The sequence below is a fragment of the Schistocerca nitens genome, chromosome 2 (genome assembly GCF_023898315.1).
Source record: "Schistocerca nitens isolate TAMUIC-IGC-003100 chromosome 2, iqSchNite1.1, whole genome shotgun sequence".
Taxonomy (NCBI): domain Eukaryota; kingdom Metazoa; phylum Arthropoda; class Insecta; order Orthoptera; family Acrididae; genus Schistocerca; species Schistocerca nitens.
In genome coordinates, this window is record NC_064615.1 from 386,907,067 (window position 1) to 386,922,035 (window position 14,969).

The following is a 14,969-nucleotide window of genomic DNA, read 5'->3' on the forward strand; positions in this document are numbered from 1 at the left end:
CTGTTGACCCCATTGGAAGTCTGTCTTCTTGTGAGTAAAACTGATTGTCAAATGAGAAATAGTTTTGCTCTGTGATTAGTTTTAGAATGCTAGCTATTTCTTTTATGTGGGGTTTGGGAATTTCTGCCTGTTCTTCTAATTGACATCTTCAACTGTTCCATTGTCTGTCATCTTGTTTTCACATCTTATACTGTTCCACTGTCCGCCATCTTGTTATCACAGCTGATAGACGGTGACAGCGACAGTGACAACTCAAAACACTGAACTTGACAATGAAGAAGATGACGGAAACAGAAACCGTAAGTGAAACATAATGTAAATAGATATAGACACACACACACACACACACACACACACACACACACACACACACACACACACAACCTTCCACGTAAATTATTAATCTCAGGCTTAGCCACAACAGTTTGGAAATCGTAATTTTTGCGTAAATGTTTTTCCTACATTAAGTTGTATATAGTTGCAGGCGACAAACTGTAAAGAAAAACAGACACCATAAAAACGTAATACAGCAGGAAAACCACACCATGTGGTAAGAAGGTATGTATACACAATTTTATGTGTTCCTCAAAAACATGTAATTCTGATTTAGAAACTAAGATTTGTATGTATTTAAACAGTAAAGAACATTCCTTATGTTTAACAGCCACAACAATAAAAAAACCACTGATGCTGCTCCAACTGCAGTGAAACATGTCTGGAACAAAAAACAATATTGTGTTTGCTAAAGGTGGACCCCACTCAAATACATATGTTACTGTTAAAGCAGACACAGACAAAAGAGGTTCAACATCAACATGATTCACGGAACCCGTTCAGCCTGCTGCACCTAACAACAGGTTGTGCTGTCAATTCAGCGTGAGTACAGAATAGCCAAGTTTGTGTCTGAGTAAGCAGTTTCACTACGGCTCATTTATCATGACGGTGGGAGGAGCAAAATGAACAAACTACGCTTAAAGGAGATTCAGGAGAAATTACGAACTGAGCAGTACATGCCAGTCATGAAACATAGCCTAAGTCCAGTAGGGAGAAGTTGTCGTGTAGTTCTATGTCAGCTTCATATAAATCGGTAAGGTGTCTCACAATACAAGTTGTGCAAAAAGTTACTAAACACTCATTTGTTAACCTAGAGTATGTTACGACAGTTTTATAAAGTTGACCAGCAGTTTCCTCAGTCTACAACCTTTTGTAAAGAGGACAAACACTTAGTGGAAATATTTGCTAGCACCTGACGACATTTAACAGTACATATGCCTTCTAAATTTAGGGCATACATTGATAAAGAAAAGGAAAAAAAATGCCTCAGTGGATATTAAAAACCACGTTCAAGTAGTACGCAACGTAGCACAAAGAAAGCTTAGTATGAAAAAAAAGTTTCCTCTTGCAGAAATGCACATTTCAGATTAACATAATAAGAAAATCGGGCTTCGTGTCTGCTAAAAAGCGTTTGGGTAATTTACAATGAAGTATTTGGGGCACTTAGAATGAATTCAGTGAGCCTGCAATACACATCCTGAAAAAAATAATTAAAATTGGTATAACAAAGGGCACATTTGTGAACTAAAGTTACAGAAACTAGGCTCCAGGGCCTTACTTTAGTTGGCGTTTCACTATTATAAACATCTTCAGGTCCTTAAGTGCAAAGGATCTCGACTTTCAGAAATGGTTCTCATCACTGCAGATATCGTGTATTAGGGGTGACCTGATGATAGTTCAAATTGGAATAGGCAGTACTAGTCGAAAGAGGATGAAGTTGCAGAGAACATCGTTCATACCGAAATAAATAAATAAGGCCGGATTAAGGAAAAAAGGACAAATAAACTCCGCCATTTTCTGGACTGCAATGACGCGGAATGAATACATATGTCACTGAGATACGTTTTGTGATACTCTGTTACTTTTATCAACTTCCGAACGCTACTCATAACACTACAGAATAAACTGCTACGCAGCACGGCACAGCGGGGAGGCGGGCAGATTAGCTGGACTCCCGTAGCCTGCTAGGGTTGGGCACAGCTTGGCTTGGATGGAAGCCTCGTAACGCGCGGCAGCTTGCTTGCTTGACTAACAGGCAAGTGTGACCAGGTTAACAACGCGATGTGTACCTCTTTGGTACTGATCGAAGCAACAACGTGCGTTCGCAGTGGAGTGCCGTTTTTACTACGGCCAATCAGTCGTGTGCGAGAAACGTGCCTTTTGTAACCATCAGGCGCGATATTCAATTCCTTTTCGTGGAACAATATTGAATTTGGTAAGAAACTTCCGTGCAGCTGCCACTGCATCAAATTGAAAGTCAACCGAGTCTCAAAAAGCAGTCGCGACTCACGAGAACAGCGAAGGGGTAAATAGTGGTTTACAGACAAGCCCGCGTCGTTAGCCACGAAAATGTGCCCAAACGCTGAACGTGCCACGCATCCAAGTACTCCGTGACGCGTTTGGTAACCGCATAATTTCGAAACGCGCTTGTGTTGAACTGTCACCTTACTCGCTTGATTTAACAGTGCCACACTGTTAGCCAAAGGGTTATTTGAAGACGAGAGTGTACTCCGACCTGCTGAGAAACTTGCAACAGTTGGAAGATCGAATTCACGATAAAATTTCCAGAATTCCTCCAGCAGTTACGAAAGATGTGTTCAAAAACTGGGTGCGCTTCGAGTATTGTGTAGCCTCGAATGGACGTCGTTTTTCCGATGTACTATTTCAGAAATAAACTTGACTAAGTCTTGTACCTTATATAAAATGTTCAACTTTGTGTCGCAATTAATTTGTGTGGTATTGAAATTTTAATCGTCTAAACCTTATGAAATACCCTCTGGTGCGATCCACGTTGTGTATTTCGATCCATAAAGCAACCACTTCAAGACGCATGTTCAAAATTGCAGCTAAATTGTAGTACTGTTAGGATCGACGAATAGAACTTACTTTCTGAACTATTCGTCACTAAAATTACTAACATGTAGTTACTTGGAGACATGTGTAGAATGAGAAATGATACCTCCAAAGGACAGAGTGAGCTTCTGGGAGGGGTCGGATGTTCTCGGACTCGGTGAGGAGTGCGGATGGAGCCCTGGAGGGTTGTGGCGAGTACAGGGAGGTGGCTTACCGCACTGCCCGTCGTGCGCCACGGAGACGGGCTGCTGCCTCTCGCACGACGCCTTCTGCAGCTCGCACAGGCTGGTGTAGGTCGCGTTGTCCGTCCCGCACACTGGGCTGGGCGCCTGCGCAGAAACGCCACATTACAACTACACTTCTGGTTTCTCACAAAAGGTCGTGTTCTAAAATTTCATTTGTACACTACTTTAATAACTGTTATAAACGGGTATTTCCTAAACATTAATTTCCAGAGAAAAAATTTGTCCCTAAAGGTGTTGTGACGCTCATATACTCTCAAGTATGACGATCACATCCAAGAAACGACGCTTCCAGGGTGTATATCGTCAGTTGCATATGTCACTTGAAGTAAACCATCCAAGTCGTTGTACGGAATGTAACAAAATTAGACCAACAAACATTAAGGTTTAGAGGATGTTTAAAGTAACAAACTGAGGATCGGAACCCATGTCTGGATGACTTTGAAAAGGCAACTCTTGAAATTTCCGCCATTTCTCATCGAGTAAGTTGGCAGCACTTAACGTTGCACGAGTTTTCACCTGTTGTCTTTGTGGTTACTAATAGATCGCTTCTCGACCTATTTTCGTAGTGAAAACTAATTACAAAAGTGATGAATGTTGTTCAGAGACTGTTCGCAAAATCCATGGAGCCGTTTGATCAACGTAACCTATATCTATATCTATATCTATATCTATATCTATATCTATATCTATACTCCGCAACCTACATTACGGTGTGTGGCGGAGGGTGCTTACTGTACCATTGTCACTTTCCTCTTTTTCCTGATCCAGTCGCATATCGCCGTGTGGGCTTGAATCTCTCAAATTTTATCTTCATGGTCTTTTCGCGAGATACACATAGGAGGAAACAATATACTTCTTGACTCTTCTAGGAATGTGTGCTCTGGGAACTTTAACAGTAGACCATAACGTGATGCAGAACGCCTCTCTTGCAGCGTCTGTCACTGAAGTTGGCTGAGCATCTCCCTGATGCTTTCGAACGTACTAAATGAACCTGTAAAGAAATGTGCTGCTCTCCTTTGGACCTTGTTTCCTTTGTCCGTCCTATCTGATACGGATGGCATACCGACGAGCAGTATTCAAGTATTCAAATGGCTCTGAGCACTATGGGACTCAACTGCTGAGGTCATTAGTCCCCTAGAACTTAGAACTAGTTAAACCTAACTAACCTAAGGACATCACAAACATCCATGCCCGAGGCAGGATTCGAACCTGCGACCGTAGCGGTCTTGCGGTTCCAGACTGCAGCGCCTTTAACCGCACGGCCACTTCGGCCGGCTATTCAAGTATTGGTCGAACGAGTGTTCTGTGAGCAAGTACCGTTCTTGATGAACTACATTTCCTAAGGATTCTTCCAACGAATCTCAGTCTGGCATCTGCCTTACTGGTGGTTAATTTTATGCGGTCATTCCACTTCAAATCGCTCCGTACGCAGACTCCTAGATATTTTGTGGGAGTAACTGATTCCAGTGATTATTCCGCAATTTTGTTATCATAGTAGAGGATCTTCCTTTTTTTGTATTCGCAGCACTTTATACTTATTTACATTTGGAGTCAATTGCCACTTCCTGCACCAAGCATCGATACTCAGCAGATATTCCAGCATTTCATTAACGTTTTCTAGCGTTGCGACTTCTCTGATACGTCAGCATCATCCTCCAAAAGCCTCATGGAACTTCCGATGCACTTGATCATTTATGTGTGTTAATGGTCCTGTAACACTCTCTTGAGGCACTCCCGAAGTTACTTTCACGTCTGAAGACTTCTCTTCGTTCAGAATGACATGCTCTGTGCTGTTTTCTAGAAACTCTTCAATACACTCACATACCTTAACTGATATTCCGTGAGCTTGTATTTTGTTCATTAGGAGGCCGTGCGCGACTATATCGAAAGCCTTTCGGAAGTCAGGGTACACGTCATCGACCTGGATGCCTGTATCTACTGCTCTCTGAGTCTCGTGGGCGAACGTAGTGAGCTGCGTTTCAAACTCCCGTTGCTTTCGGAACCCATGTTGATTCCTACACAGGAGATTTTTGGTCTGCAGAAATGCCACAATACGTGAGTATAGAACGTGTTCAAAAATTCTACAGCAGATCGATGTCAGAGATATAGGGCTATAGCTTTGTGTGTCTATTCGACGACCCTTCTCGAGAAAGGAAACGACTTGCGATTTTTTCCAATCATTAGGAACTCTTCGCCCCTCAAGGGACTTACGGCACATAGATGCTAGAAGAGGGCCAAGTTCTTTCGCATATTCTGTGTGGAACTGAATTGGTATCACGTCAGGTTCAATGGCCTTTTGCTCTTTTGGACGATTTCATTTGCTTTTCTATCCCTTTTCTATCTGTCATTTTGTCGTTCGTGCAACGATTTAAAGGAGAAACTACAGTGTGTCTACCTATGTGAAACAGTTCTGGAAAAAGACGTTTAGCATTTCAGTCTTTTCTGTGTCATTCTCTGTTATAGTCGCAAAGTGTTTGGGCAGATGGCTTTGAACCGTTTTGTGATTTAATACAAGACCAGACCTTCTTAGGATTTTCTGTCAAGTTGGTAGCTTGAGTTTTAGTTTCGTATTCATTGAAAGCTTCACGCATATCTCTCCTTACACTAATTTTGGCTTCGTTTAATGCACCGAATAAGTCTACTGTGATGAGACTGATTGGTAAATTTCAGAAAACCAATTCGGTTGTGGAGATTAGTCCTTCGGGGCGTACCCATGTCAGTCGTTCTGCGATAAACGTCGCCATCGTGAGTGATAATGTTGCGGTAAACCAGGGGAATTCTATTCGCCGACGTTCAAAATTACCCCAGGACCAGCATTCAACGAATTTTGAAAGGAGACCTGCACCTTTAGGTCTATAAAATCCGAGTGACACTAGGACTTAGGTCAAACGATTACGAAAACCTACAAGCACTTGCCCATTGGTCGCTTGTGAAATAAAGAACGGACAAGAATTTCACCAACAAAATAATGTTCACCGATAAAGCGTACTTTCTGCTGAATGACTCAGTGAGTAAGCAAAATTGCAGGCTTTTGGGCACAGAAAATCCTAGGGTAATTATGGAGAAATCATTACAACCACAACGAGTGCCAGTGTGGTGTGGTATCTGGACTGAGAGAGTAACTGAGCCGTATTTCTATGAAAATAGCGCCGGGAACGTATTAACAGTGGACGGCGAACACTATCACAGTATATAAAACGAGTTTTTGTGGTCTTATCTGGCTGTTTGAATGCTGCAGAGGTTTGGTTTCAACAAGATGGTACAAGCAGTCACACATCGATTGCAACAATGGACCAATTGTGAGAGACAGTTGACAGTTGATGATTGGAGAGACAATATCACAGTTACAGGTAGCCTGCGTAAACCATTTATGTTGGCCACTGATGCATAGTGTATACGGATGGTATTAACTCCTTCAGCATCAGCTAAGGCCTGAAGATGGTGCGTTGAAGCGCCGAAACTGGTAGCCGTAGAATAAAAGACATCATAAGGATGGCTGTTGGTGTTTCATTTTTTACAATAGTGAATGGCGTAGTCCTCCAGACCTCCAGTCACATGGATGGACATACAGAAAATTAGAGAGAGCTTTCCTCTGCGGGTAATTTCCCGCAACAGTGACTTGAACTGGCCGCTCAAGTCTTGTGATACGACACCATGCGATTTCTTTCTGTGGGGGCATTTGGAGCCTCGTGTTTCGCCAATAAACGGTAATCACTTCCAGAGTCCAAGGCCGATAAGCAGCGTGTAATTTCTGAACGAGAGATGCAGTTACGCTGAAAAGTTTTGAAATATTTCATCGTAAGAAAGAGGGTGTGCCTGAAGAAACATGGAGGGCTTTTGAGTAATATCATATTTTATACATAACCGCAGGTAGAATTGCATTAATATGTAAATTACTTAATTGCAGGAATAAATTTTTATGTTATTATGCACTCAAAAGTTGCGTTTTTTATGGGACATTCTTTATTACCTGCAGTCCGTCAGGGGTTGCCTAGCGACAGGTGTTGGCCGGTATAACTTCCACTCTCTGAAATGTAGGTGGGTGACGTTTCTGGACAGAGGTTGCTATCCACAATTTTATCCTCAACACACCCTCTAAAGCCCCTCGAAGTTTGTCGGTATCGTTTTGTACACGCTGTATGACAGGGGTTGTCAGTGGGCACCGTGCGCTCATTGCTCTACTGTCGTGGATAAAGGAAGTGTCTTATTTGTAAAGCAAATAGGGGTAATCGTCAGCTTTCAGACAAGGAGGGGGGGTGGGGGAGGACATTACATTTGAGGCAGGTAATTTCGTGGTGTGTATGTTGGTAACGTATCGTGGACGGAGCAATGACACACTTGTGAATAACCATTGCGAAAACCAAGGGCCTACACGCCTGATATGGACGTTTATACCACGGCTCCCACTGAGGCCTGTTGCCTTGCTGCATGTAAACAGTTCATAGTCCAAGCGGCAACCAGAGCTGCATTTTTCTGCAACAGATTAGAAAACCCTGCTGCATATGGAGCTCTGTTGCTTATGGATGATGTCTGTGTTCATAATCAAGATACATACATTCAAATTTACCTTTGTTGTTTCACAGGATGGATGTACGTCAGTTTATGCAACTAGCGCTGCTGGACGCACTACATCTTTTACTGGGAGAAAAGATGTTGGAGAGTGCAGCGTTATGATCTAAGGAATGTTGTCATGAGAGCACTCTGCATCAGTTTGGTTAAGCTTTCATCCTCGAACATCATGTTTCTCGTTACATGATGAGGCTGTGCGATCTTTTAATAAGGTAACATACAACTAGAAGTATTGACTGAAAACTGGAAGAGCACTTTTCTGGTCCCCAAATTCCTGTAGTCTTATCTGACTGACTTTTTATATTCAGATGTATTGATGTTTGATATAGATGCCATAAAGCCATGTTACGTATGTGGTAGATCCCACGATGAAAACAAATCCATGTAAAGACATATAGATAACACAGGAGTTTGTAACAGAAGAGAATAACACACCACGATAACTGATATGAGTATAATTACTTTAGATTATTGAGAGGAAAGAGAGATGAATAATAGTAAAAATACAAACATTTTTCTGCTTATACGGTGTATTCCAAAAGGTACCGGTGAGGATTAGGCAATAAGTAGTTAGGACGCTATCGCTTGACAGACAGTCCGTCTTATAGTACGGAACCTCCCCCTGGAAACAGACAAATATATATGTAGATTATAATAGCTTATGAAGTCCTTGATGATTTTGTAAGTTGTTGAATTTTCTGACGCGAAGGTGGTGGCAAACCTACTTCACAAAGGTGCGTGCCGATTGCGACACCATTTCCACAAAAAGTTTATATGATTCAAACCACATTCTAATGATGATCGTCGGAAACTCTCTAAACCAGTAGTCGTCGAACTGTGGCCCGTAGGCCGCATGCCGCCCGAACCAAATGCTCTAATGACCCGTAGTTCTCAGCCGTATTTTATAATGACTTGCATCTAGTTACTACACGATGTGATCAAAAGTATCCGGGCACACCTAAAAACATACGTTTTTCATATTAGGTGCATTGTGCTGCCACCTACTGCCAGGTACTGCATATCAGCGACCTCAGTAGTCATTAGACATCGTGAGAGAGTAGAATGGGGCGCTCCGCGGAACTCATGGACTTCGAACGTGGTCAGGTGATTGGGTGTCACTTGTGTCCTACGTCTGTATGCGAGATTTACGCACTCCTAAACATCCCTAGGTCCACTGTTTCCAATGTGATAGTGAAGTGGAAACGTGAAGGGACACGTACAGCACAAAAGCGTACAGGCCGACCTCGTCTGTGGACTGAAAGAGACAGAGACAGTTGAAGAGGATCGTAATGCGTAAAGGCAGACTTCTATCCCGACCATCACACAGGAATTCCAAACTGCATCAGGATCCACTGCAAGTACTATGACAGTTAGGCGGGAAGTGAGGAAACTTGGATTTCATGGTCGAGCGGCTGCTCATAAGCCACACATCACGCCGGTAAATGCCAAACGACGCCTCGCTTGGTGTAAGAAGCGTAAACATTGGACGACTGAACAGTGAAAAACCTTGTGTGTAGTGACGAATCACGGTACACAATGTGGCGATCCGATGGCAGGGTGTGGGTATGGCGAATGCCCGTTGAACGTCATCTGCCAGCGTGTGTAGGGCCAGCAGTAAAATTCGGAGGCGGTGGTGTTACGGTGTGGACGTGTTTTCCATGCATGGAGCTTGCACCCCTTGCTCTTTTGCGTGGCACTATCACAGCACAGGCCTACATTGATGTTTTACGCATCTTCTTGCTTCCCACTGTTGAAGAGCAATTAGGGGATTGTGATTGCATCTTTCAAGAAGATTGAACGCTTGTTCATGATGCACGGTCTTTGGTGTAGTGGTTACACGACAATAACATCCCTGTGATGGACTGTCCTACACAGAGTCCTGGCCTGAGTCCTATAGAACACCTCTGGAATGTTTTGGAACGCCGGCTTCTTGCCAGGCCTCACTGAGCGACATCGATACCTCTCCTCAGTGCAGAACTCATTGAAGAATGGGCTGCCATTCCCCAAGAAACCTTCCAGTACCTGATTGAACGTACGCCTGCGAGAGTGGAAGCTGTCATCAAGACTAAGGGTGGGCTAACACCATACTGAGTTCCAGCATTGCCGATGGAGGGCGCCACGACTTGTAAGTCATTTTCAACCAGGTGTCCGGATACTTTTGATCACATAGTGTACCAGGCGAAGATAAAAACGTTAGATAATGTTAAGAGCTTCCTGTGAATGTAGCTCTCCTGCTCAATAACGAACACACATACGGTGACAGTAATATCTTAAGATGTTCTTAATTTTAATTGACATTCGTGAATTCGATCGTGAACTATTGAAAGTTGGTTGCTAGCATCAGGGGTAGAGGGTTAAATAGCGTCGCAACTGCGGGGTAAGGGGACGTGATAGGGGGAATGTTTTATTTTTTGTCTTCCGGTGCTGACAATTCATGGGCGTATGTGCCTGGTACCGATCGACTGCTCTGTTACAAACTTCAGACGGAAGTAATATGTATTCGTGAATACGTATTATAGAGATCATATTCAAATGTGGTACGTATTTCTAGCAAGAAATATGAAATAAACGTAAGGCTGTTGTAATACAGAGCAATGAGTAGGAGAAAAATGACATTCAAAACACTTAGTTAAACTTTTGTGATCGTGTTTCATATTGCCTAATGCATTTAAATTTAAGTACAATTATTGTTATAACCCCTTGATCATCCGCTCACACAGACAATATAACAACAATTCGACAGGCAATAACAGTGTCAAAACTTCGGGCTCATTGAGGGTGGGAGCAATCTCAAACAGAAAACAGACGACGGGAAGTGTTCCGAAAGGTGCCCATTCCTAACAATAGGTACTTGGTGGATGGCTGCCTAGTTATTGCACTTTTAATATAGTTACTCTATTGCGAGCTCACAGCACACTGATTGGTGTAGATTGCCAATTAATAATAAGATCGGTACTTATGCGGCCCTGCAATCCAGTACCGACTCTTAAGCAGAAATGTTTGACGACCAACCGTGTACTGTGGGAAGTGACTGGGGAAGTTTCCGTGACGGAAATGCATCCATATCATGGACGTTAGGTATCTCTTTAGCACGTGCAGTCTAATAATGAGCAAAACAGAGAACTATAGGAATCGAGTACCTCTCGAGAAACAAAGGACTGGAATAATAATAATAATAATAAAAACACGTTCAAGAACCTACTATTTGTGCTGGTACAGTCTAGCTGCTAGGCGCACGGCGCACTTCAGCCACACTGCTGGCTGTTCACCTAAAATACTCTGTTCTCGGCTGTGGATTTCGCACCAAGGCAAAAACAGTAACACAACTGAAAAACTCAACACTTCAGAAAACTCGACAAAAAAATTAATCCTGTTGAACTTATATTGAAATACTATAAGATTAATTTAAATTTCAAGCAGCTATTGTTCACTGTAAATTCGGTTATATTTTTCCTACACCCTGGGGAACTTCATCCGAATTTCTCAGTGAATTAAACTGCAAGTGCCGTTTTTCGACTTGTGTCACTGTTTTCGCCGGGGTGCAATATACCGCGATTGCATCCATAATATGAAATTAGTGTTACCAGCAACGAACATAAAAACAGTTTATGTAAATAAAGAAACTGTTACGAAGTTTGTTGTCAACAAAAGATAAATAAATCTAGCCATTGCCGAAATTTCAGTACTAATAAGCAGCTGGGAACAAATTTAGACTAACATACATCCGAGAAACGAGAACTTCTGCGTCTCTGTGCTCTTTTACTTGCATTATTGCATGTCTGGGAGCGGTAGTACTTACGTCATTGCACGCATCGGGACAGACACACCGTGGTTTCCCCGATTCTTCGCTTTTGCACTCAGCGTAGTGGCTGCATTTGTGGCCCTCGCAACCATCTGAAAAAACCAAAACATAATTTTTCACGTCCAGTAGGTAAAAAGACCATGAGATACCAATGTTTTCAACTAGGGCGACGTTTCCTCCAAATGACAAAGACACCAGCATCACGTGCACAAACACAAGCGAAATCACAACGAAAAAGACGAATGTTCTTGAATGTGCTGACAATCTACGATTATTCAGGCGACAGCAGAGTGCTAGATGGCTGGTCTAGTCTTCTTAATTCCAGTGTACGACTGTCATCAGATATTTAGTGCGGCTATTAATTACTGCACTATATAATAAGCATATATTTTAGTCAACAATGAACATAATTTACATTAACATAGTTTTAGCACCATATGGAAGTGGGAAGTTTAAAGTTCTACTCTGAGCAAAGATACACTGTATGTTGGTCTCGCGTGGAAGACGCCAGACTTTGCCGTGGTCAGCACAAGCTCTCCAGCCCTTAGGCAGCCCCGGTGGCTGTTATAGACGTGTCTGACAAGACGTCTTCTCGATTTCGGCAACTCCGCTGAAATGGAAGACTGTAACACTGTCCTTTACTAAACCGCACAGGAAGCATTCAAACACTAAGCTACCCGATGAATGAGGTTTCCATGTACCGAAGGTGTCAACTATGGCCATTGCAGTTCTGTTTATTGATCTCGCAAATGTCAATTCACTTCCTTCCGGACTTTCATATGTCCTTTTGGGTGTAAGTTCATGCTGAAAAATGAGCCACTTTCCTCCTTCTCCGCGGATGAGATGTGGCATTAACCAATGTAAATTTGTGTTCATGGGATGAATCTCCCAGTGGTGAAAAAAGAGCTAAACGCATGGTGTTTCGAAAAGGCCGAAATTAAATTTAATTTTGGGCTCTTCTGTCCGACTTCGATGAAGGTGTGACCTTTGCATCCGCCATATGCGGATACCGAACCTACAGACACTTACAGCCTAATTGAATGTCGCTTCGTCACTTATAATGATATCTTCAGGAAAATACTAACCCTGTTCAGTAGTGGCCATCAAATTGCTACAAAAAAACTTCCTCCTTTATGGAATCGTTAGGCTGTAGTTTGAGTCCCACCTACAAAAGTACGAAATTCATATAAATCTCATTTTGCAGAACATGTCTCACCATCGGTGTTTGTAGCTGAATGTCTTAGGCGACCCTCCATAGCGGTTTTCATGATGTGTGTAGAAAGCGTTTACGTACGTTGTCAGTAATATAATTATGCGTGTATCTTCCAGTCAGCAAGTACCAGAGGCGTTACGAACTGTACTTAAGTTGATCATCATGACGTGGAGGAAGAGAAACAGTGGTTAGTTCCGTTCCGACAAGGCAGCGTTCACAAACGTCTGGGAGTAACAAAATCGTCACAAGCGAGCACATAAGCTACACGTAACGCTTGCTTCGGATACCAACATCAGTCGTCAGATTCCTCACTGTGTGCGTCCTACATGTAGAGTACGGCCAAGGAAAAACTTGACACCACAGCATTTGCAGAAGTACGTAAATTGAAGGTAGAGGGGGCAGAAAGGAAAGGGAAGGAAGTAATGACATCGACAGCATTGGGGGTTTATGCGGAATCAGAGTGAAAATGTGTGCGGGACTGGGACGCGAACCCGGGATCTACTGCTTACTTACTTTTTTTTCTCATTTTGTTCGTTGTTGATCGTTGCGGACGTCACATGACATGCGTTCAAGTTCGTTGTTGATCCTTTCACTCAGTTTTTTTTATTATAGAGGCCAACCAGCTCTCTGACCGAACACGCTGAGCTACCGTGCCGGCAGTACAATTGGCATCCAAAAGTAGGAATGATTGTATGGCACCAGTGGCCGGGAGTTCCCAGGCGGGAGGTTCAGCCGCCAAGTGCAAACTCCTGCTTACTAGTCAGTGACGTTAACCATTGCGCCACCTGGACACAGTGTTTATGGAAAAATGCACGGGCTATCCCGGCAAGCTCCCCGCTCGACCACACTTCTGCGTAGTGCCACCTATCTGCAGTGTCCGCCATGTCCTTCACGCTCGCTAACTAGGTTCCGACAGGAGGTCGAATGTAAATGTGCATCTGCACTGAAGGTTGGGATTCATTGCTCTTGGAGGCGAATGAGGTATATGAATCCGCAGTGTCTGTTCTTTTTGACATGTTCGAAAGTACAGATACCACACATTCATATACTTGCAGGAACGTCGCTAGGCTGGAGAAGGTGATTTACTACAGACACCACATCAGACCTTCTAGAGAGCTTGGCGAGAAACTGAATATCGCCAAAGTTCTTGTTGTGTTACACACGGGGCTCAAATCGAATGCACACTTCCCTCTTTTCTGAGCAAGAGAGCGCAGTGGTTAGCACACTGGGCTCGCATTCGGGAGGACAGAATCCGTGCTAGGCCTCCAGATTGAGGTTTTCAAGACTTCCCGAAATTGCTCCTCGCAAATGTCGGAATGGTCGCTTTGAAAGGGCACAGCTGATTTGCTTCCTCATCCTCGAAACGTTCTGCTTCGTTCATTATTACCTCGATGTGAATGGGAACTCAAACCCTAATCTTCCTTCCTTCTCGCTTCCCTCTGGTAGACGTGATAAGAGTATGTATTAATGGAGAATGTTTGTAAAAAAAACTAGTCTTACGAAATGGTGAAATAATTTGTCTTCGCGCCACAGAGCAGCAGCTTGAGCGCCGGGCCGCGGACTCACCGCAGGGCCCGTCGTGCAGCAGGTGGAGGTCGGCGTCGCGGCGGCAGGCGTCGGCGCGCAGGCGGCACTCGTTGCCGTAGGTGAGTCCGTCGGAGCCGCAGACGGGCGCGAACTCTGCCGGGCAGCGCGGGCACTCGCACGCCGGCGCGCCGCCGCGCTCCACGCACTCTGCACCGCGCGCGCACGCGTGGCCCGAGCAGGGGTCCTCGGTGCCTGCACACGACAGCCGGAAATGTCTCTACACGAAGTGACACTACAACCAGAACTGTACACTGACTGACGAAAAAGGTTAGGCACCTGGAGGGTATCGTCGCACGTAGACTCAGTTTAATACACTGCTCGCCATTAAAATTGCTACACCACGAAGATGACGTGCTACAGACGCGAAATTTAACCGACAGGAAGAAGATGCTGTGGTATGCAAATGATTAGCTTTTCAGAGCATTCACTCAAGGTTGGCGCCGTTGGCGACACCTACAACGTGCTGACATGAGGAAAGGTTCCAACCGATTTCTCATACACAAACAGCAGTTGACCGGCGTTGCCTGGTGAAACGTTGTTCGGATGCCTTGTGTAAGGAGGAGAAATGCGTACCATCACGTTTCCGACTTTGATAAAGGTCGGATTGTAGCCTATCGCGATTGCGGTTTATCGTATCGCGACATTG

At 43.8% G+C, this 14,969-nt stretch overlaps 1 pseudogene; it reads right to left on the reverse strand.

Moving 5' to 3' along the window:
* The window catches only part of LOC126235042 (agrin-like), a 350,234-nt pseudogene that overhangs the window by 259,518 nt on the left and 75,747 nt on the right, over window positions 1-14,969 (reverse strand).